This window comes from Myotis nattereri (assembly GCF_964212035.1).
Source record: "Myotis nattereri genome assembly, chromosome: X".
Taxonomy (NCBI): domain Eukaryota; kingdom Metazoa; phylum Chordata; class Mammalia; order Chiroptera; family Vespertilionidae; genus Myotis; species Myotis nattereri.
In genome coordinates, this window is record NC_138078.1 from 49,552,657 (window position 1) to 49,576,472 (window position 23,816).

The window sequence follows — 23,816 nt, forward strand, 5'->3', positions numbered from 1 at the left end:
TCAACAAGGGCTCTCAAGCATACTGAGGCACATGCTGAAAAGCATGTGAGCATAGGGCAGGGTGCTGCCAAGCACAACCTGGCAGGCAGCAGGCAGATGGGCTCAGGGCTCAGCTTCCTATAACTCTTCTCCCCCAGCTTCCCACCAAAGGATTTGAACTAGCCCAAGTCCTAATGTCCAGGTAAGCACTAGGCACTGGGGCTAATTGCCAGAAGCCTCTGGTTTTCCCCATCTCTGGGTCTGGTGCTCAGAATTTCCACCAGCTGCCCATCTGGGAGGCAGGTGGGGCTCCTCACTCTCCCTTCCTCGCCCTCCACATCCAATCAATCACTAAATCGTCAAGCCCTGCTCATTTCAACTCCTAAACCTCTCTCCTATCTTTCCCATTTTGTGCCTTTCACTACTATCACCCCAATTATCAAACACCAACAACACTACCGATCCTTTACTAAAAGCTTAGATATGCAAGAATTGAGGCTCAAAGTTTACTGTATTTGCCTCACTTAATTATCCCACCACCAACCCTCTAGAAGCCATACTATTATTATTGGCTCCATTTTACAGATGAGAAAACTGAAGCCCAGAGGAGCAAAGCCCCTTGCCAAAGTGCATACACCTAGTAAAGGGCGGAGCTGGGATTCCTGCTCAGGCAGTCTGCTTCCAGAACCTTCCAGACTTCCTCTCTCCCACCTTTCATCCTGGCAGCTTCTCCTCTCTTCACCACTGCCAGGGTGGTTTCTCCAAAGCCCATCTTCGACCATGTCTATTTGACTCCTGTCCCAGTACCTTATTCTGACTTCTTTAAAGCATGCACCTATCTCTCCTCACTACCATTACCCTAGTCCAGGCTGCTGGCATCTCTTGCCTCTCAACTTCTCCATTCAACTATCAACTGTTTGAGAGCAGGGACCAGTCTGTCTTGTTCACCAGCAAAGTGCCCAGAACACAGAAGCACCAGATAAATATTCACCAAGTCAATGGATGGAAAAGCAGACTCTCAGTATCCTGTATTAACTCTGCCAATGCCTTCACCATACTACCACCAGAGGGATTATTCCAAGCACAGCCCTGCACATGTCACTCCTGTGCTCCAAACCCACCACTGACAAATTTGATCCACAGATTCTGCATCTAGGAATTTTTCATAGAGCTATGCACACTGATTATTTATCACAGTCTTGCTTGTAATCACAAATTAACGAAAGTAACCTAAATGCCCATCAGTGGGAGCTTGGGTAACTCTTGAACAATAAAATACTGTGTGCCATGAAAAAAAATGAGGAAGCACTTAGGGGACCAATACAGAACTATCTCCAAGATGTAATATTTGATGAAAGAGCAAAGTGAAGAATGTAGGCTATGATACCATTTATATAAAATAAAGGATGGTAAGAAAATATAAATCTCTTTGCTGCCTCTTAACCTATTTGCCTCTTCTACCTTTAAATTTCTGGACTGTGCAAAGATGTTACCTATGGAAAAAATATAAACTTCACTATTTACAATATAACAGTGTAGACCACAATTTTCATTAGAGCAAACAAACAAAACATTGTCCCATCAATTGCATACCCAACTGTGTGCACGCTGTTTCCTCAGCCTGCACTGTGCTTCCCTGCCCTCTAGCTTCTCTAATGTCCACACCTGCACTTTCCATCACAGCAGTTATAAGCGACATGTGGGTACTGAGCACTTACAGTGTGACTGATCCAAACTGATATCTGCCATGAATATAGAATACATATAAGAATTGAAAGATTCAACATAAAAAAATAATGTAAAGTATCACCACAATTTTTCTCTATTGATTACGCGTTGATGTGATAATATTTTAGAGATATTGGGTCAAAGAACAAATTATATTAAATTCATTGGTTTCTTTTACTTTTTTAATGTGGCTATTAGAAAATTCAAAATTACATATATGGCTCACATTCGTGGCTTGCGTGATATTTCTGTTGGATAGCGCTGCTCTAAATTCTACCACTCCTTCCGCTGTACTTTGCAGTGAGTATAGAATACATACTGTGGAGCTCTGTGAAGCTCTCCTTGAGTCCCTTCTTGGAATCCCATTTGCTGCCATCTGCCTCACAGCACTGAGCAGGGTGAGCTTGGTGACTGTCTCGCTCATTTAACTGTACATCAGCCGTTGGAGGGAAAGGCCCTTCCTCTCTGCATCCTTCAGAGTCCTTCAGAGAGTTTAGTTCAAAATCTAACTCTGCCCTGCGAATACACTAAAACCCATTGACTTGTATATTTCAAATGGGTTATTTATATGATAGGTGAATTTTATCTCAATAAAGCTGCTATATCAACTTGCAGGCTGTGCAGCCAGGAGCCAATGGCTTCACCTCTCTGTGCCTTAACTTTCACATCTTTCAAAGGGAGGTAATGATAATAGTACCTATCTCACAGAGTCGCTAGAATTAAATGAGCAAATGCATGCAAAGCATTTCATGTTTTGCCCATAATAAGTGTTCATGAAATGCTAGCTGCTATTGTTCCTGTGCAACAAGCACTGTGCTAGTCATGTTACATACAGTACTTCATTCAGCTCTCACACTGAGCATATAATGTATTGCCATCCTCATATGAGGGATGCAGAAATTTAGTCCAGAGAGGCCCCATGTTGATGTAGATGTCTATTGGCAGAGCTAGGATTAGATCCTTGAGTTCCTGCCCCTTCCCCCTTTTACATGCTCCTCTATTTTCAGGACATTTGGACACCCATGGGGCAGAAATCTCAGGCAAGCCTCCCCTGAGTGCCAGTGAAATCTGAGGTATATCAGGCCTCCTCTAAGAGACGGGCCTTTGTACCTGTGACCAGCCTGGCAGGAGCGTCAGACAGCCCTTAGGAATGGAATCTAGATCCAAGACTGAGTCAATCCCAGAGCAAGAACCATAGAGGCAGTGGCCACTGAGCCACTCTGCCTAAGAGGACATGCATTCTTTAAGCCAACTCTCACTTTGGACAGGTGAGGATTCACGTGGGATTTCTTGAGCATCTGTGGGATCCCAGGGACTACTTTGGGTGGTTTTTGATGCCTTGTCTTGTTGAACCCTCATGGTGAGGTCGCCATTACTATCTCAATTTATAGATGAGGAGCCTGAGGTTCAGAAAGGTAATTCACCCATGGAAGATCCAGGAATCAAACCCAGGCCCCATTTACTCACCAACTCATTCATTAATATTTCTTTCTTTTTTTCGTGCATCACATAACAGGTGCTGGGGATACAAATATGAATTAATTTCTCTTATGGGCAAAATGCTAAGGGAGAACTAAGTGGGGAGAAACACAATGACAGCTGGGAGGGGTATGTGTGTGAAGTGTGTAGTCGGGGATGCTGGCAGGCAGTGAATGTCTCTCAAACAAAGCGCTTTGTGAAGAATAAATACAGCCCAGCTGGCATGGCTCAGTGGTTGAGTGTTGACCTATGAACCAGGAGGTCAGGGTTCAATTCCAGGCAGGGCACATGCCCAGGTTGTGGGCTCAATTCCCAGTGTGGGACATGCAGGAGGCAGCCAATCAATGATCCTCTCTTATCATGGATGTTTCTATCTCTCTGTTGATCTCTTTTCCTCTCCAAAATCAATAAAGATATTTTTTTTTAAAAAAGAATAAATACAATTTCACTGGAGTGGGGGAGGAAATAGCAGGGAGACATTTTAGTGGAAGAATGGCTCATGAAGGTTGGGAAGGCCTGGCAGAATGTGATGTTTAGTGGGTGGTGAAAGAGGGCATGTGTCAGGAAGCATGGAAGACATGGGGGACAGTGTGGGAGGTGAACATGCAAGCTGTGCCTAAAAGGTCTTGCATGCCAGCCCAAGGGTTCTGCACTGGATCTGGGGCCTAAGAGCTGCAGAGGATTTTTGCCATGGTCAGTTTGCTTTGCTAGAAATACCACTATGACAGCAGGGTTGAAGACAGATCTGACAGGCTGGCCTGGAGACAGGAGCCCAGACAGAAGACCTCTGGAATAGGAAAGAGATGATAGATAAACTACAGCTGTGGCCCTGGGGACAGAAAAAAAAGACAAATCTCCCAAGACAGATAGTGATAGATTGGACAGAAAGGATTCAATGCAAGGGATGGGTGGGGTCAAGGACAATTCCTTAGCTCTGGGTTACACACCTGGGTAGATGAAGTTGCCAGGAGCAAATATGGGGCAGATTGGCCTACAGGTCATCCAGTTCTAGTTTTGGAACCCAGCAGTGAGGTCAGGGATGGAGACAGAAAGAGAGAGAGGGAAAGGCAGAAAGAGAGAGACAGAAATTGAGAGAGAAAGAGAGAGGGCCCTCAGCTGCTGATTCTTGGTCTAATGCTCCTCTTTCTATTCTGCCCAGCCGACCTCAAATATCTTCTGCTATTATCTGGTCCCATTGATGCAGGCAATCCTTAGCAGATAAGCCCCCCAATGGATTCGGGTCTGAGTATAGCCCAGCCCAGAGGCAGTGAGGTTTCTGTAACGTTCATTCAAATGCACAAGACTCAGAGTGGACAGTGGACTGGACAGAAAGCTAAGAGGTCACCTTATCTAGTCCAGGTCTGGGCAGAATTTCCCATAAACCCGGATTTTCATGAGGGTCTTCCCCCTCCCCCATCATCCTCAGTCAGGGAAAGAGCTGGAAGAACTCTAGGTAGTGCTCAGAGAAGACCAACCAGAGTGTGATTTGCATATGATTTGCATAAGACAATCTGTTCTCTGGTAATTTTCAAGTGAAAATGTTATCATTGCTCCCTGGAGGGTCATTGCGTGATTTTTCTTTCCTTTGTTCTTCAGTACAAACAAACGGGCCCAAGTCTGCCCTCTAGGAAAGCTTATTAGAGAGGAGGGACCACAGTGTAGGCTAATGCTCAGGCCTGGGGCTCCCTCCCCAGGGAACTGTGCAGACCCACACTTCTGTGGACCCAGTGAGGCCCTTCAAAACCCCCCAGGCCTATGCTGCTGCCTGCCTCCCCCTAACCCTGGCTGCTGCCCTGCTCTGGGGCACCCCTTGGGGCCCAGCTACTCTGGAGGGCCAAGGCAGCTCTAGGCATAGGCCTAGCTCAGGGGACGTTTTCTAATAGGCAGATAATTGCCTCCGTTAATTGCAATTTGATTTTAGCAATTTTTCTCTAACAGCCTGGAGGCCTCAGGCCCAGATATGGAGAGAAGGTGAGGGGGAGGGGAGCCTGTAAGCTAGGGTTCCAGGGCGGAAATTCCCACCTGCTGGGCTCCCCTTGGCTGTCCCTACTGTGTCTCTGACTGAGGCCTAAACTGCATTTCACCCCTCAGCTCAGCTCCTTGAGGACATCTGCAGATAGCCCCGAACCCCACTAGCCCCCAGGAGTGGATTGACAGTACTTCTGGAAGGGGTTAGCTTGCAGACACCCCAGGGTCAGAGCAGGAGCCCCATCACAAAGCCTGGAAGGCCCTGGCTTGGCTAGCTCAGTTGGTTAGAGTGTTGTCCTGAAATGCCAGGGTTGCAGGTTCAATCCCTGGTCAGCGCACATACAAAAATTAACCAATGAATGCATGAATAAGTGGAACAACAAACTAATGTGTTTTCTCACTCTCTTACTCTCTCTCTCTCTCTCTCTCTCTCTCTCTCTCTCTCTCTCTCATCACTCTCAAATTAATTTTCTTAAAAGTCTGGAGGGCATTCTGCTGGAGGCAAGAGGCTGCTGGAGTTCTGTCCCATGACTATCCTGTCCTTCAAACCTGCTCCTTGGGCTGCCACTGTGTCCTCCTCACCAGCCAACCGTATTCTCCAGGGACCCTCAGAACAAGGCTTTGAAACCCAGCTGCTAATGGACCTAAGCGAGTTCCTTTACTTCTGTTCTTCTGGTTCTTGCTCTTAAAGTGGGGAAACAGTAGTATCTACATGGAGTAGTCATGAGTATCAAACAATGTGTGCCAAGTTCTTCACCCAGTGCCTGGCACATACTAAGTTCTACCCATGCTCTGGGGCACCCTGGGCTGATCCTAAGACCTGTAGCCTAGGACCATATGGATCCCTGGGGACCAAGGTGGAACCAGGTGGGAGGAAGCAGTCTAAGGTGAGAATCTCTGGATAGGGCAGGCCCTGGGGTGGGGTGGGGCTGTGAGGGGAGGCTTTTAGCCTGAAGTTTTCTGGGTGAGATCTTGTCCTTTTAAGACAGGGGCTCTGGAGTAGAGATAAGCTTATACCTATTGCCTCATCCACTCTCCTCCAACTCTGCCTACCCATGTGAGCTGGACACTCCTCCACTAAAGAGGAAGACTTCTTGGAGGAAGAGGCCTGCAAGGAAAAGGGAGTTTTGTGGAGTCAGGTTGGGTCCTTGGAAAGGTACTTGTAGACAGGTGGACTTGAGTTCAACTTGCTTTTCCTACTTATTGGTGGTGTGTCTAGGGCCTCTAACTCCATTGCTCCAGCCTCAGTTTGCTCCTCTGTACTGAGAGGGCCATTCCATTTCCCACATGGGGTGGCCGTGGGGATTAGCTAGAATAACATGCAGCAGCATACAGGTAGGTGCTTAGTGAATAGCTGTTTCCTCTCCTACCCCCTCCCCTTCCTTCACTTGTAAGGGGAGCAATTATCTGCCTGTGTTTATGCATGCCTTGCCCCACCCAATTCCTCAGCATGGAGGTGGAGGTGTTGAACTACTGCCTTCCTTCCCACCAGCACACAGACCTTCTCTGTTGCTGGTAAAGAGAAGGGAGGAGGGGGGAGGCAGGCAGTGGTTTGGGGCCCAGAGAGTGACCCGGCGCCTGCCCACCACTTCTGGCCTGCTGCTCCAGGCAGCATGCTAATTAAGCCAGGAGGACCCACAGAACAGAACTGCCTCATCCACAGACAGGCCCTTTACTTGGAGATTGGGGGTGGGGTAGAGCTGGGCTGAACAGTGGCTTAGAAAGGAAACAGAGGAGGATTTGGCAGGGGTCTCAGAGAGCCAGGGCTGTTAGCAGGGCAGGAACTGGGAGATGTGAGGAGAAGGCCACAATTTCTGCTTGGTCCCAGGCTGTGCTGGGCCTGCTCTGGCCTGGCTCTGCCTGTAAAGGAGGTGTTGACAGAATGATGGGGTGGGAGGTCCCCAGATGAGGGCACTGCAAGGCCAGCTTGCTGGGAGGTGATTGCCTGGTACCTTGTTCTGGGGCTTCTGGTCTCTGCTACCTATTGATTATTGTGACTTGGGGCAAGTCCCTTGACTTCCCTAAGCCTCACTTTCCTCTTCTCTAAAATGGGGCCAATAATGAATATGCAGTAAAAGCATTATGTGGTCATGAGGCACACTAGATTCCTGAGAGCCATTATCTTTGGGAAGGGCAGGAGAAGCTCCATGGGATGCAGAGGAGTACATAAGGGTCCTTATCTCTGTATGGGGTTTTCATGCCTAAAATAAGACATGAAGCCAATGTGGAATATTATGAAGATTGGACAAAGCTGGGTGATAGGTGTGCAGGTGTTTTTTTCTTGCATTTTGTCTGCATGTCTAGCATATTTCATAATAAAACAAACATCCAATGACAACATTATACACAGGATTCAAAATGTGCCAACCCTCAAGCTCCTCCTACAGGAACAGAGCTTGTGTGCTATGTGACTATACTCAGCTTTGTGAGAGGACTCTAAACCGCCATGATGGTGGGACCTTGCTGTCAGAGGTGTTTACAAATCCATCCATTTTAGGTTAAATGAGTAGCAAAAAGCATTGTCCAAATTCACATACTCCTGTGACATATGATTTCAAATAAGCATGTGTAACTGAAGACTAGTATTATAAGTAGAATCAGTATCTGGGTTTGGGGACGGGGATGGGAGGCCCCCCTAACCCAAGCCTGTTGCAAGGACAGGGGGTAGCATGCAGGAGGCTCTCCCCTCTCCCCCGTCTACTCCACTGCCAATTGCTGGAACCCTGCCAATTCCAATCATCACCCAGATCACTGGTTCTCAACTCTGGGTGCACATTAGCATCACCTGGGAAGCTTTCCCAAACTAGGAATAGTCAGGCCACATCCCAGTGTGACTCTCCTGTGCAGCCAGGCTGGAGAAAAGCCTGGCTTTAGCAGTAGGGGCTGCTCCCTGAGCTCTCCCTCTCACATACTTTGATAGAGGGCTCTGGATCTGAGCACAATCAATTTCCCTTTTGGGGGGCAAAGCCATGTGACACTGGACAAGCTTTCTGAGCACATTCCCCAGAAGTCCTGACCCTCTTGCCCCAACCCAGGGAGGACTGCTGATTTTTAAGAGGGTTGAAATGGAAAGAGATCATCCTTTTACCATGAGGCTGGGTGGATGAGGCTCTACTTAGAAATCTGTTCTATTGGTGACTTCTCCATCCACACCTTCTGGCTCTTTCTCAAAACTCTGATCTTCCTTTGACTGCTCTGGCTCTGCCCTTCACAACCTTCACACACATGCACACACACACTGCCATCTCTTCCTCTTCTGTTCTCCGACTTGTCACAGCATCCTGCACCCCAACGAGGTTCTGACATTGTTTCTGCCTTTTGTGTTAGGGTCACTGAAGGAAGTACGCATGAGGCCCAAAGTAGTAAAGAATTATAAATTTATTAGGTCATCTGGAATCCAGATGGGCTGAGCCCCAAAATGGTGCCAGCACCCAGGGACAAGGAGTCAGAGGTTTTAAAAGACTCTAGGTGGGCTTTTTTGGTGGGGAAATCTCTGGGCAGGTCTGGATCCTGGACAAGTCTAGAGGGGAAAGTTACTGGTCTAAATGGAATGTGGTCTAAGCAAAAGTGAATGTCAGTTGCAAAATGATCTAAAGATCAGTTTTCCAGGGAGAGGGGTATCAATTCGATTATTTGATCAGTATGGAATAGGGACAGAGTTAATTTCTTCTGTAGTTATTTTCTGCTGAGAGGGAACGTTGAGATCAAACTATGATTGTGGTCACCTAGAACACTGTATAGACTCCTCATGATTGGAGCAAGGGATTGGAGCAGCATGATTTCCCCAAGAGACTGGTTGGTGAAGGCTTGAAAGTGGTCCTGAAGGAAAGATGAAAAATGACACAGAATACATGGGCCAAAAACGAGGATGATGAATAGGAATGTTAATGGTCCTACGAAGGGAAGTAGATACCAATTAGTATAGTTTTTAGGCAGTAGTCCTATGAATTTGCAAACTATGATAAAACAGTGGTTAAGCCCCTTATGCTAGTCCAGACATCTGCTGAGATACCAAGGGTTATGAGGAGAGGGATTATCTGGTTATTTCAGATATGATGGGTTACTGGGACAGGTAAAGGCTAATTATTGGGGGGCTATGTCTATGTTGAAGGTATATAGAAAAAAAAAAATCCCTAGCACATGTCAAATCACTAATTACAGTCAGTGCTTGATTAAGATGCTGGGTGGAGTTTGTATGTGAAACCCAAGGCTGAGGACACCTGTTGAGTGACTTGGGAGATAAAAGCTGGTCCTGAAGCATCCATGGCATTACTTAACTGGTTTTGCTGCTTTTATGGACCTGGAACTGAAATACAACTGAGGCCTACATGTTATCTTTAGGGAGGAAAAGGTCAGGGGGTCTCCACTGCCTGACCAGTGATATGCCAGGGGAGGACAGGTTACCCTGGGGGCAAGGTTCCTGTTTTCCCAGTTTTTCCCTTTGCTAGGCATCTGGAGCTTTCTGCCCTGGTGAGTTTCTGTACCTGGACAATTGCCCTTGTTCTGGAGGTCTATAGTCCCCCCTTTCAAGGATTTTTGGCACTGAATTCTTTCAGAGAAGAGGGATACATGATCTCTTCAGTAGCTTCTTCCTGCTGAAAAGGGGTGACATTTTTCTTCAGAGACAAAAATCCTTGCATTCTGTGAGAGGGATGATGGGCCTGGGCACAGAAGGAGGTTGTGATGGTGTCTAGGGGAGGTATTTCCTGGGTACAAGTAGGGCTTGTAACTTGATGGAGACAAACTGTTTTATAAATCTTAGTATTATTGGGACAAAAGCTAGAACAACAAGATTTATGACAAATGGTTCAGTGGAAGGAAAAGTGTTTTAGTCTTCACTGATTCCAAGTCAAAGTGTAACGGGACAAACAATGGGTTCCTTCTACCTGTCACTACTCAAGCCAATTAAGCAGATACAGGGTTGAATCATATATGAGTGTTTATTCCAATATTGCCAGCAGTATGGGAGAGCAGCAGGTCATCCACAAAAATCTGCTCTGCAACTCACCATAAGCCAGCTGCTTATATAGCAAAAGGGCAGTTTACAGATATGCAAAAGAACTAGGGGTCTTCAAAGGGCTTAGTGATATGCAATCCTTGGTGTTAGATGGGAAAATAGCCAAAGGGAACGCCAAAATTAACAGGTAAGCAGGCTGGAGATCTGTAAAGGCCTGCAGGGATGCAGAAAGGGCTGGGGATCTTCAAAGGTCTGGCGATTCTGGTTTCTGCAGCAAAGTTGTTAATCTTTCCATGATAATAGGCAGCTCCAAATGGGGAGGAAGGGCTACATCTCCAGGTCAGCTCCAGCCAGGGTAGAAGTACCTTCTTTAATCAGAATAAAACAATCATGGTTAACAGCATGATTAATATTTCTTACGATACTAACTGGTTCCCCAAATTCTATTGCTGCCCCCTTTCAAAAGGATGAAAGAAAATGAAGCATTAGTTTGGAGGGTTGTAGCCAAATATTTAAGAACATTAGAAAAATTCAGGATCCAGTTCAATTCATAGGTGAAAAATGAAACCTTGAAGACAATTAATTGAATTAGAGTCTAATATTCAAAACTGTGTATTACAGAGTCTGCTGAAACAACTATTTTCCCCCTAAAATCATTCTCATTTTTATTAAAGAGCCAAATTAAGACCAATTTATTTATTGTATTAAATCCAGTTTCAATTCAGCCTGATTGTTTGCAGGAACACCATAAGAATAAGATTGTATAGGCTCTTTTAAAATTGGCTTTGCTGGAATTAGCTCCTTAGGGCAAAGAATCGGAGCCACCTAGTTGCCAATCAGGTTTGTCTGTAATAGCTATAGACTTGGGTGGATTGCTCAAGTTCTTGAGGTCCCAAAAATGTCTTGAGGTTCATTCCTTAACTGGAAAAACTGCTGGGAATCACGTGACCAAGCAAGGTACCAGGTTTTCTCCAAGGCAATCTTATTGGCTTCAAAGTTAGTTTTCATTCCTTAAAGATTTCTGGTGACATCAGAGTCCAGGCATGTCTCTTTCACTCTCTTGGCCTCAGTCCTACTCACTCATAGAGGCTTTTTTCAAATTTCTCTCCAGACCACTTCTTTCCAAGCTCCAGTCCCACACCATCTCCCTAGTGTACATCTTCATCTGGAATTCTCTCTAGAACCTCAAATTCAACATGTCTCAACTAAATTAGCTGCATCTTCCAAGTCCTCTTCACAAGCTATCTTCTCCAATTTCTGCTGTGGCATCATTCTTCTCTCAGTCCAATCAGCATCAGTCATCCCAAATCCCTTCTGTCCCTGCTTTCCCCTGCAATGTCCTAAGGCAATTGGTTGATCTCAGTCACAAACTGGTGAGTCTTTGTTGGCAATGTTTCCAACTACCATAGGATTTCCTTCCACCTCCGTTCTCACTGCTCTTGTCCAAACCATCCCAGCAGCTGCCTCCCCAGCAGCCCTCTTCCCTCTCAATGTTGCTTCCTGATTACTCAATTGCTCAGCAAGGGAGGTACAATTCTGCTCAGCTGACTTCAACTGACCTTTCTAATCTTGAACCCATTGCTTCTGCAGGAAATCTTCCTCTCCAGACATTTGATGCTTATTGAGCACTTAGCACTCCTCACAGTCCCCCAACAGTCGTGGTTTATGTGGAGATCATAAAGTCACTTGCTTGCAGGGGCTGGGTAAATGAGAGAAGTGAGTGAAATGAGCTTAGTTGGGGATCAGTCAGGAGGGATGGGGAGTAGAGACCTGGAGAGGGCACACCCTGTTTTACAGGAACAACACTCCTCAATGCCCTCTATTTGCACCATGTGAGAATGAAGGCCCAGTGTTGCCAGATCCTTCAATTTATTGAGAGAAGTCAGCTCAAAACTTGAAGGTAAAATATCTAGGTTTTTAAATGTTGGCAAAGCTTTGTGTTTGGTAGGGGTTGTTTTGTAAAATTTTGTACTTTGCCACACAAACCATATCTGCAACTGAGTGCTGTTCATCAGTTTGTCTCAGAATACTTGGTCTGTCCTCACACCCACCCACTACTTGGGGTACCCTGCCTGACCCTTGTGTCCTCAGCCTCCCTGGTCTTCAAGGCCAAGCTGAAGTCCCACTGAGCTATCCAAGCTCTACCTGGCCACCTCAGTCCACTCCAACTTCCTGTGACCTTTAACCTTTAACACCATGTACCAGGAACCAGCTAAGATGCTTATGGAGGCAGCAGAGCTCTGACCTTAGAGGTTAGAAGTGTGTGACTGTAATTAAGCTGCCTGGATTTGAATATGGCTTAGCTACTTATTAGTTGTGTGACCTTAGGCAAGTTTTTTGCCTTTTCTGTGACCCAGTTTCTCTCTGGTGGGGTTGTTATAAGGATTAAATGAGATAACCCATGAAAATTATCTGTAACAACACCCAGTTTATAATAAGTACTCAATAAATGTTAGCTGTTATTCTCATCACTGCTTGGGGTTGTTCATTCAACATTTATATGCTCAGATTTTGTTTGTTAAGCTCCAAGCTTAGAGAGAGCAGGAAGCATGCCTTATAGCTTCTTTGGCCTCCCCCATCTGCACCCTCAACCCTCCAACACCAAACTACTCAACACCTAGTCCACATACCCAGAAACACAGTCAATGCATGGGAAAATGTTAGTTGTAACAGATTGAATGCAATCAGCAAGCATATACCACGTATCGACTCTGTGGCAGGCACTGTGCTGGGTGCCAGCAGCAAGGGACAGAGGAACCAGCACCAACTGTGGGGTCAGGCACCCCAGGCTGTTGTTTCCCAGCTGCCTGAGCACTGACCAACTACTTCACCTCCCTGACCTTTATTTCCGCATCTGTAAGATGTTAAGAACACCCACCCACCACATGCGGTTGTCGGGGGCAGTAGGGTTGAGGTGTGGATATCCCTGGCTTAATTTAGAGAGCCTTTCTTTGAGATTCAAGTGAAAGTACTCAAGTGTCAGCTCATAGGGAAGAATGTGTTCCTCCCAGTGGGACCCTGGAATACATTCCTGCTGCCTCAGTGCCCTCCAGTTCTGAGCTTGTTGCCCTGAAGAGGTCAACTCCAGATTGTCTCACTGACCTGCAGGTGCTGTCTCCAGCCTTGACTCTCAAATAACACACTCCCACCAGGTAGAGGTGTGTGTGTGTGTGTGTGTGTGTGTGTGTGTGTGTGTGTGTGTCTGTGTGTGTTTGTGTGTGAGAGAGAGAGAGAGAGAGAGAGAGAGAGAGAGAGAGAGAGGCCTGACTGAAAGCTGGATAAAATGGAAAGGCTTACATGACAGAATCACAGGCTTTAAAGCAATTTTTAGACACTTTTTAAAAACAGTTTCTGGGGGATTCTTACCATCTAGGGAACTACTAACCTGCCAGGGGCCCACTCTCCACTTCTTAACCCTTTACTACCCTCTGACAACTAAAAAATATACATACTTATGTGTGTGTGTGTGTGTGTGTGTGTATGTACATACACACATTATTATGCTGAATAATTTGTCTTTCTCTAGCACAACTCCAAAACTGCCTTTGTATACCCCAAACTCATTAGCAGGCTTTCCTCAACACTGGACCACCTCCTTTTTCTCTCACCCTTTTTCTTTGTCCTTGAGAAGAAGGCAGCAGTACAACATATAGCTTCCTCATACATCCTATGTGAATTGAGCCTCATTCTCTTGGATGACAGAAGTGACTATGGTGATTTGGGTTTGTCAATGAAAAAACATCCAGCCTAAGAAAAAGTCTTATAAGAATTTATTGGAGTCAAACTGACAATAATTGCTGGGAAGCAAAAATCTCAACAGATTGAGAACATGCTCTGGAGAATGGCAGTTGTATAGCATATTATATTTTTTAATCTTTTAAAAAAATAAATTTATTGGGATGACATTGGTCAACATGAACATATAGGTTTCAGGTGTGGGTTTCTAATTTACAAGATCTGTGTATTGCAACGTGTGCCCACCACCAAAGTCAAATCTTTTCCTATCACCATATATTAGACCCCCGTCTCCCCTCACCCCTTTCCTCTGGCAACTACTACACTGTTGTTTGTGTTCACGAGTTTCAGTTTTATATTCCACATATGAGGGAAATCACATGATTAGCTTTTTCTGACTGACATATTTCACTTAACATAATGTTCTCAAGAGCCATCCATGTTGTTGCAAATGGTGCTATTTCATCCTTTCTTAGTATTCCATTATATATATATCAATCACATATTCTTTCTCCAGTCCTCTATCAGAGGACACTTAGGTTGTTTTCATGTTTTGGCCACCGTGAATAATTTACAGCCTATTTTATACACTAGAATCAAAGGAGGAGACATACTAGTAAGTAGATTATATGAAATCCATTGGTGTTATATTAGGGAGGCAGGAGAAAGGAAAGTAAGGAAATCTCTGATATTGGATAAAAAGCAAAACAGAGAGACACATACATCTTTTACACTGGTGGGAACAGCATAGTTAACATTTATAGCACATAGAGATGGTATGGGGGCAACAAGATAATGATGTGGCCTCTGCTCTGGTTTCCAGAGTTGTGCCTTCGAGGGGTCTGGAAAAGAAAATGATTCTGAAATTTCAAAAGTATGTTATCTTAAATGCACAAAGACAATAGACAATTTCAAGGGTAAAAACTGAGCTTTCTCAGGGATGCTACAGGCCTAGAATGTGACTTCCCACCATGACTGCTTTAGTTTGGAATTTTTATATTCAGACCATCCAGTGTGGTTACTTTAGGACTCATTCTGTAAGGCCCACTATGAAGGCCTCCCCTGAGCTTGTCAGGTTTAGTATGTGGCCCCCTTTTCATTTACAGGTTAAAATGATTTGTTTCTTTCATCATATGTTTACGTGTGTGAGGAAGTATGTGGGTGTGTGAGCGGCACATCTAGCACAGTGCCTGGCCTGTGAGAGGTGTTAATATGTGGTGGCTACCCTTACCCCATCCAACCCTTCAGGTTCTGAGGCCCCAGAGAAGAGCGGTGATCCTATCCCCCATCCCACCCAAGAGCTCACATTCCGAACAGGGAGAGAAAGTGCCAAATACCCAGCCCTGTGCTACATGGAGATCTGTACAAAGTGCCAACTACAGGAGGAAAGCCATCTGACCTGTGGCTAGTAGGAAACCCTGGCACAGAAAGTGACATTTGAGCTGTGTGTCTAATGGAGCTAAAGGTGGGAGGCATTAGGAAGTCCCAGGGACCCAGGCAGAGCTGGTGTGAAGGCTGGTGATGGGAAGTGAGATATGTTGGGGCCAGACTATGACCAGCCTTGAAGGCAGGGCTAAAGAATTTGGACTTCCTCCTATAGGCAGTAATGAGCCATCCGAGGTTTTTTAAGTAGGGGAGTAAGCTGATCAGATCTGTGTTTAAGGAACATTAATTAAAAAAAAATAATGTCGGTGTGTTTAATTCCAGGCCAACCCTGGGCTTTGGAGGAGCCCCGAGATGAAGAAAACAAGGCCCCAATGAAGGGGCAATTCACAAAATAATGGCCCATAAACGTATGAAAAGATGTTCAACCCCACTAGAATGCAAAGAAATGCAAATTAAAGCAACAATGAGATACCTTATTTGGCCTATCAAATTAGCAGGGATTAAAACTGATAGCACTTCATGCTGCGGAGGGTTTTGGAAAATGGCCCTGGTGTGCATGGCAGAGAGTGGTGCAGGGGTAGCAGGCACAAATCTGGCTGGCCTTTTGAAAGGACAGCTTTTTAAAAGTGCACATAGTGTGAGCCTGAAATCCCACTTCTAGGTATTTTTCCTGAAGAAATCATTGTGAATGTGAGCAAAAATGTATGCCCAAATGTCTCCCCCGCCCCGGGGTGTTATTTACAAAAACAAATAACTGGCTAGAATGGGAGAAGTATTAAAACTGCCTGACCATGATCTCTGAGACTGGACCTTAACATGTCTGAATTCTCAAAGGCTAGGGTCAGGAGACAAAACCGCTATTTCTTTTTGAAACTGCCCATGGCATGTTGCCCTGATCTCCAAAGGGAACCACTGAAATTTTTCCTGAGGGCAGACGGTGCCTTTGTTCCTCTGGGACCCAGAGGCAGGCCTCGTGGTCATGCAGATGTACCTCAAGTACCTATTCATTGTCTTGGGGAGGCCCTGACTCCATATGCAGATGCTGTAAGCTGCTCTGGTAGGCATTCTGTTTAATAATGTAAAAGGCCGGCTTCTTTGTGGACCCAGAGGCATCTCTGCAGATTCTCTTGTGATGGTAAATGATATTCAGTTTCCTTTGGTCCAGCTTAGAGACAGCATGGGGGCAGGTGGGGCGGGAGTCGATGACAACCCTGGCATGGGAATAGAAAGCACAGAAGAAAAGAATCTTGGGTCTGAGGAGGATAGGGTCCCAGAGACGTGGCGGCAGTCTGGATTAAAGCCCCTGACCGCCAGCAGTGAGCCCTGGGAAAGGGCAGAGGCTCTGAGCAATGAGACTGCTCCCAATTGTAATTCCCCATACCACTGTTACCCAAGAGGCCTTCTGTACACCAGAGGATTTTAGGTGGGACATGGAGAAAAAAGAAGTTTAACATTTGATTAGGATGAAGCTCAAGTTTTAAAAGGCATGTGTGTGGGGTATTGATAAAAAAGACCCATATTAAAGTAAACATGGAGGATAGGTGGAATATGAATATGGCAAATCTTGAAGGTGGTTGCAATTAGCTGAAGTTTGGGGAAAATTACTGTGTTGACTTGAAGTCACTAGGAAAGTTGGTAAACTGAAAGGCCAGGCTCAACTATATGTTATAGAATTGAGGCAGAGGCTGTGGTCAATATGTGGACTCAGGGGCATGGAATCGGCCACAGCAACCTGGAGGGAGAAGCAGTTATGAGGGTGCCAGAGGGGACAGGACAAAGCCCAGAGCAGTGGGCAGGGGCTCCTGGTGACAAACAAGAAGCAGAAGGATGAGCATTGTGGGCTGGGGGGGTGGGGGGGGGGAGGTGCTAGGCTCCCCGCCGACCCTCAGACTAGGGCTGATCATGGAAGGCTGAAGAACTTGGAGATGCTCAGGTGCTAAATGCATAGGCCATCCAGGCAGATGGTCAGGCAACCATTCAACATTATGGTGTACAAAGCATATCTGATGATGTAGAGAGATACCAGAGAGATTGGGAAGTAAAAAAGAGCACAAAACTGTACTACAATATGCCCTCAATTACCTTTAAAAAAAAAGACTGGAAGGAAATACACTAAACAGTATCCGTGAATGCCAGCCCTGGCCTGCCAGTCAGACAAGGAGTTCAAGGGACAGCCATGTCAAAATTAGGTGTGGAAGGAATAGACATATACAGGGCAACTTCATTCATCACTATTTCAGGAAAAGGAAGAGTAGAGCAATGACCAAGGATGTGAGAAGTCTAACATGCTGAGTCACAGATATAGGTCATGTTCAGATCTACACGACTTATCAGAGACCTCTAGCCACTAAATGGAGGATGTATTCTAGGGTGTTAGACAAAGGGAGAGAGCAGTTAGAAGTTGATTATAGCCATCCAAGAGAGATGACAGGGTCTGTACTCCTGTGAGGTGCAGGGGGCCAGGAGTGGGTGGGTGGGAAGAATAGAGGAGTCCAGATATTGAGGTGGTAGAATCTAAGGGACATGGTGACAATTTGTATATGGGTGAAGGAGAGGGTGCCCTGATTCCAGGATTCAGCAAGGGTTTAACCCCCTGGGTAGAGCAGGAGGCTTGACTCAGGCACAGCTGGCACAAGGCCATGCCAAGGGAAGGCAGAAGCAGTGCTTGCATTGTTATGGCTTCTGTATCAGTGAGGAAAGAGTTCCTTCCAACACCACCAATCAGGAGTCTCAGGGAAGCACTCTGATTGGTTGGCTTAGGTCACATGCTCACCCCTGTGGCCAAGCAGGCTGGATCTATTACCCAAAGAAGGAGGAAAATGAATCCAAAAAGGATAAAAAACAATAATCATCACAGATTCTCTGGACTTGGAAACTAGAGTGAAGATTAACTCTAAATATGGATTTTGATCTATATAATTTTGTCAGTGTATATCCACTGAGAAAGGTCATCACACCCTAAGCTCAAGTTTAAATAACATCAGGGCCCTTCTCCTGCCTCCAAAGTGCCAATCTGTCACTTCTCCCGCAACTCAATTGCCACTGACCAAGGTCAGTTCTTAATATCTCTCACCTGGCCTATTGCATCGACTCCTCACTGTTCTGCTCCCTGCCTTAGGCCTGCCCACTTTAAGCAACTGTGCACACCATTGCACAGTTGGTCTGATTCAGAAGCAGTGTAGCTTAGGGATTAAGATGGTGAGCTTTTTCTGAGTGTGGGTTCTAGTTCAACCACTTATTAGCTTTGTGACCTGCATGAGTTGCTCCACCTCTCTGGGCTTCCGTTTCCCTAGGAAACTTCACAGACTTGATATAAGGATCTCTTGAGTTAATATTTGTAAGGTACTTAGAATATGGTCTGACATGTAGTAAGTGCTATGCAAGTGTTGTCAAAGATAACACTCCCCTGCTGAAAACCCCAATTTATATCTTCTGTCTCCTATAAGCTCACCTCCTCCAGGAAGCTTTCCCAGCCTGCCCCTCCTTGGCCTGCAAAGAGGCCACACTATACTGAAGCACACCCCCTGCTGCATGGAAGACTCCCCTGAGGGTCAGGGACTGCCTGATCCACTGCTTGGCCCCCAGCATGGAACACAGCACCAGACATATAAGCAGGGCCTTGTTAAGTGCTGAATTTCATTGGACAGCTTACATTTGCAGAGCTCTTTGCTTTATGCAGTGCTTTTCACATCTGTTATCTCACTGAAACTGTACTGCAAACCTGTAGAATGGGTGGTACTGTCTCCATTTGATAGATGGGGAAGCTGAGGTTCTAAGAAGTAAAGGAGCACAGCCCCAGTATATGGCAGGCTGGGGTGTGAGCTTGGGCATTCTGTTGTCAAGACAGTGGGAAAAGAGCCCGGGGTTAAGGGGTAATGCTCAATTCAAATTTTATGTTTGGAGCCTGAGCTCCTCCGGGCAGTTTCATCACCTGTATCCTGAAGGGGTTGGACCAGAAGGCACCTGAGGGCCCTTCCAGCTTCAGCATTCTCTCAGTGGCTATCTGCTGCTCCCTCGACCCCCTCTCCCCACTGCAGCTGCCTTACACCTGGGATCAACTCCCAGGAGAACAAATGACACTAGGGAGCAGAAGCAAGGAGTGGTGACAGCGCTGGCTAGCCACCCCCCCATTGATGCTGAGCAGTTAGTTCATTAGATGTTAATGAACTGCAGTTGAGCATATTGATTACCTCTCAAATCATTTCCTCCTAATTCAGTCCTCCAGGGTCAACAGGTCCTTGGCTTCGCTGGGCGTTGCGCCCACCCTCCTAAGCTCAAGTTTAGGGCTTCATGGAAGGGCTGCCAAGCACAAGGGAAACAGGGCAGCAGGAGGGGAAATGCTAAGGTATGAGGCCCCATCCCTGCCTTGCCCATGCGGTCAAGGCTGGCTTTCTGGGTTCGCTACAGGTGCAGTCCACAGGGCTCTGCACGTGAAGTAATGCTCTGCTATCCCCGCTTTGACATTCTTAATTTTTGATCACAAAGCATTCTTATTTTGCACTGGGCCTTGAACAGTTATAGCATATAGTCACAGGACAGAGAGTGGTCTGTACAAATGGCACCCACCAGAGCATGTGAAATGGCAACCCTAGCTGTCAGGATGGAGTTTAGTCTCTTGGATTGATGCCCAGAGATGGGAATATACGTGCCCAAGGTCACACACCCAGCCAGTCAGTGGCAGTGTGAGGACTAGAACACAGATCCCCTTTCCTTCTTCCCTGTGGTAGACTTGCTTCAGGTATTAAGCTCCCCTGAGCTTCTGTATAAAGAGCCCTTGGATCATTCCAGTCAGCCTTATTTGACAATTGATCTTGTAAGTACTCAGGGCTGGAAACCTTTGAGGAGCTCCAGTACCAACCAACACTCACACTGGATGAAACAGGCTCTTCCTAGTTTCCCTCCCAGATGCACATGCTTGCACACCTCCTGTGTCAGAGAGCTCAATTCTTCACATGGTAGACAATCCTACTGTTATATGGCTGTAAGTTTTAGGAAAAATCTTTAAGAAAATCATGTGAGAATTTACCTCCTTACAATATTTGCCTTTGGTCTAGTTATTTTCCTGTGGAGCACCAGAATTGAGGCAGCACCACTTCCTGCCAGCACTCCCAAGTTGTAAGCCAGAAAAGCAGTTTTTCTGAAGATGGGAAAAGAGTAGAGGTGATCTGTCTGCCTTGGGTCCCCTTAGACCAAAGCCACCAGACTCTAGTACAGAGGCAAAGAAAGGCGCATCACAACTGGGAGGCCTCGGCCTGCTGTGCTCCCAGACACAAGAGCACCCAATAGTGTGGCCAGAACCTGGCTGGGAGGCAATGCACTTGGACCTGAGGAATGAGGTGAGCTCCAAGGCAATGGGGCTTCCCAGTTCCCCTGCCTCTCTGCAAAGTCTGCTGGGGCTTGTTACAGAAGTGTAACAAGGAAAAATGGCGGCCAGGGCTCTGCAGGCCTCAAAAGGTTCTTAGGGAGCAGGGTGTGCTTGAAGCCTCTCTCTCCTGACTGAGAGCCTCTGAGCAGAAGTCCCAATGGGAGACCTGAGCTTAGAGCCCTTGGGCAGGGGCGGGGGAGGGGGGAGGATGTCAGCCTGATTGTAAGGCTAACTGGGGCTGCACTATAAAGTCACCTGGAAGCTGTTTAGAAACACCTGTGCTCAGATCTCATCCTCCAGGGACTTGAGGTTTATAATTTTGGGATGTGGCCTGGCTGACATCGTTTGTAAACAGCTCCTCAGTGATCATAATGTGTATCTGAGGCTGAGAGCCATTCATCTGGAGCAGAGCTTCTCAAATTCGAATGTGAAGACAAGTCCTGTGGGGGGATCTTTTTCAATGAGGACTCCATTCAGTAGGTGAGGGGTTGGCGAGGGGGGGGGGGTTCTGTGTTTCTAACAAGCTGCCAGGGGATGCCCATGTTGCTAACCCCAGATAGCACTCAGATGTCTCTAAGACAAATGTGCCCCTTGAGTCCTCTGAAGCTTGGAACTGGGTAGCTGGAGTGGGGCCTGAAGCTTGGAGCAGGCCTCTGAGGACACTGCAAACCTTAATAGTTTGGGCAGCTGAGGCACAACTCATCTAGAAAAGCCTGAGGTTTGGTTGGTCCTGAGGCAGTAGTACTGGCCAAGTAAGAGGATTCCCACCACCAGTCCAGGAAGCTCTGTGAGCCAGTTATTTGGAGCTCAGATTTTGTATCCAGAAGCCAAATTCCACGGCTCACAACCTCCTCATCCACTGGTCTCAAGAGCCCAGTCATGCACTGGCCCACCCCTCCATCCAAAGGCCAGCAGCAATGCAACCAGACTTGGCTACCCTCAGGAGTGAGGCCCCTTTAGCTGCCTTTGAGCCTCCAAACCTGGCCCCCCAGTCAGGCTTCAGTGGTGATAGGTGGCAGAGGGCCCAGATGTACCCTTCTCTGCTCTCTTGGGCTGTTACTGTTCCCATGGCCCAATTAAGCCAGTGCTTTGTCCCTGGGCAGTGAAGGCAGGCGTCCCTGGCACTCTTCAGCTCCACACTTCATCTCTTCATCAGCTGTCGCCAGCCAGCCCTCATAATGTTGGCATTTCATGCTCAATATTCTTGATGAAAGTGGAACATAAAAACCTCAGCAGGGTGGACACAGGGAAACTAAGTGAGGCTCTTGCTGAAGGAGCTATCTTTTCAGTATAAGAAATCAGCAAGGTTCCTTTTCTAAGGCTGTCTTGTATTATTATTGTCATTATTCTTGTTGCTGTTGCTGTTATTTCCTTTCCTTGCATTTAAGTAGGCACAATAAGTCATGCCTTGTTTTCTTATATATGCACTACTGGCCTGGTGCACGAAATTTGTGCACGGAGCAGGGGGGTTCCCTCAGCCCAGTCTGCACTCTCACCAATCAGGGACCCCACAGGGATCAGGCCTAAACCAGCAGTTGGACATCCCTCTCTCAATCTGGGACCGCTGGCTCCTAACCGCTCACCTGCCTGCCTGCCTGATCACCCCTAACTGCCTCTGCCTGCCTGCCTGATCGCCCCTAACTGCCCTCCCCTGCTGGCCTGATCTCGACCCAACTGCCTCTGCCTGACAGATCTCGCCCCCAACTGCCCTCCCCAGACAGCCTGATTCACTCCCAACTGCCCTCCCCTGCAGGTCTGGTTGCCCCCAACTGCCCTGCCCTGCAGGCTGAATCTTGCACACAACTGCCCTCCCCTGCTGGCCTGATCTCACCCCCAACTGCCCTCCCCTGCCAACCTGGTTGCCCCTAACTGCCCTAACCTGCCAGCCTGATCTCGCCCCCAACTGCCCTCCCCTTACTGGCCTGATTGCCCCCAACTGCCCTCCCATGCTGGCCTGATCTCTCCCCAATGACCCTCCCCTGCCAGCCTGATCTCCTCCCCAACTGCCCTCCCCTTGCCGGCCTGATTGCCCCCAACTGCCCCCCCCCCCCCCGCAGGCCAGATCTTGCACCCAACTGCCCTCCCCTGCCGGCCTGATCTTGCCCCCAACTGCCCTTCCCTGCTGGCCTGATCTCTCCCCCAATGGCCCTCCCCTGCCAGCCTGATCTCGTCCCTAACCACCCTCCCCTTGCCGGCCTGATTGCCCCCAACTGTCCTCCCCTGCCAGCCTATCTCACCCCCAACTGCCCTCCCCTGCCAGCCTGATCTTGCCTGCAACTGCCCTTTCCTGCAGGCCTGATCTTGCACCCAACTTCCCTCCTCTGCCGGCCAATTTGGTTCTGATTGGTCGGTTTCTATTCCAGTCAGCATCAAAAGCACCACCTCCTAGGCAGCCATTGGCTCCTCACAGTTGACCTAGATTTGGTTCTGATTGGTCAGTTTCTATGCCAGTCAGTGTCTCTGGGCCTATCAATGGGGCCTGATCAGAAAGGCAGGGCTGATCAGTAGCCCCATGGAGGCCTAGAGAGAAATAGAGGGGAGGCTGCTCATTAGATTGGGAGAGAAAGGGAGAGGCAAGTGCTGATCAAAAGCTGCCACAGAGGCAACTGATCAGTTCCTGCTTCTCTCTTCAGGCCTCTCTCTGGCCCTGATTCGCAGCCCCCTCAGCAGTAAGTCCTGGGGAACCATGCCTGCAGTGGAAGCAGTCAGCCTGGGTTTCCACAGCAACTCAGGGCCACTGGCAACCCAGAGCCAGGCACCCCAGGGCTGACTATAGTACTGACTTCCAGTTGGTCGAGCCTCGGTCTTACTGGTCATTATGACCCAGGGTTTTTATATATTAGGATTCTCTCTCACCGGCTGATGGCAATCTTTGCCTCTTGTTATAGTAAATACTAGAGGCCCAGTGCACGAAATTCATGCAAGGGGGTGGGTCCCCTCAGCCCAACCTGCACCCTCCAGTCCAGACCCTTTGGGGATGTCCAACTGCCAGTTTAGGCTCGATCCCCAGTATCGGGCCTAAACTGGCAGTTGGACATCCCTCTCACAATCCGGGACCACTGGCTCCTAACTGCTCACCTGCCTGCCTTCCTGATCTCCCCTAACTGCCCCCCCTGCTTGCCTGATCACCTCCAACTGCCCCCCCCTGCTGGCCTAGTTGCCCCCAAAGGCCTCCCCCCCACCCCCGCCAGCCTGGTCACCCCTCGCTGCCCCACTCTG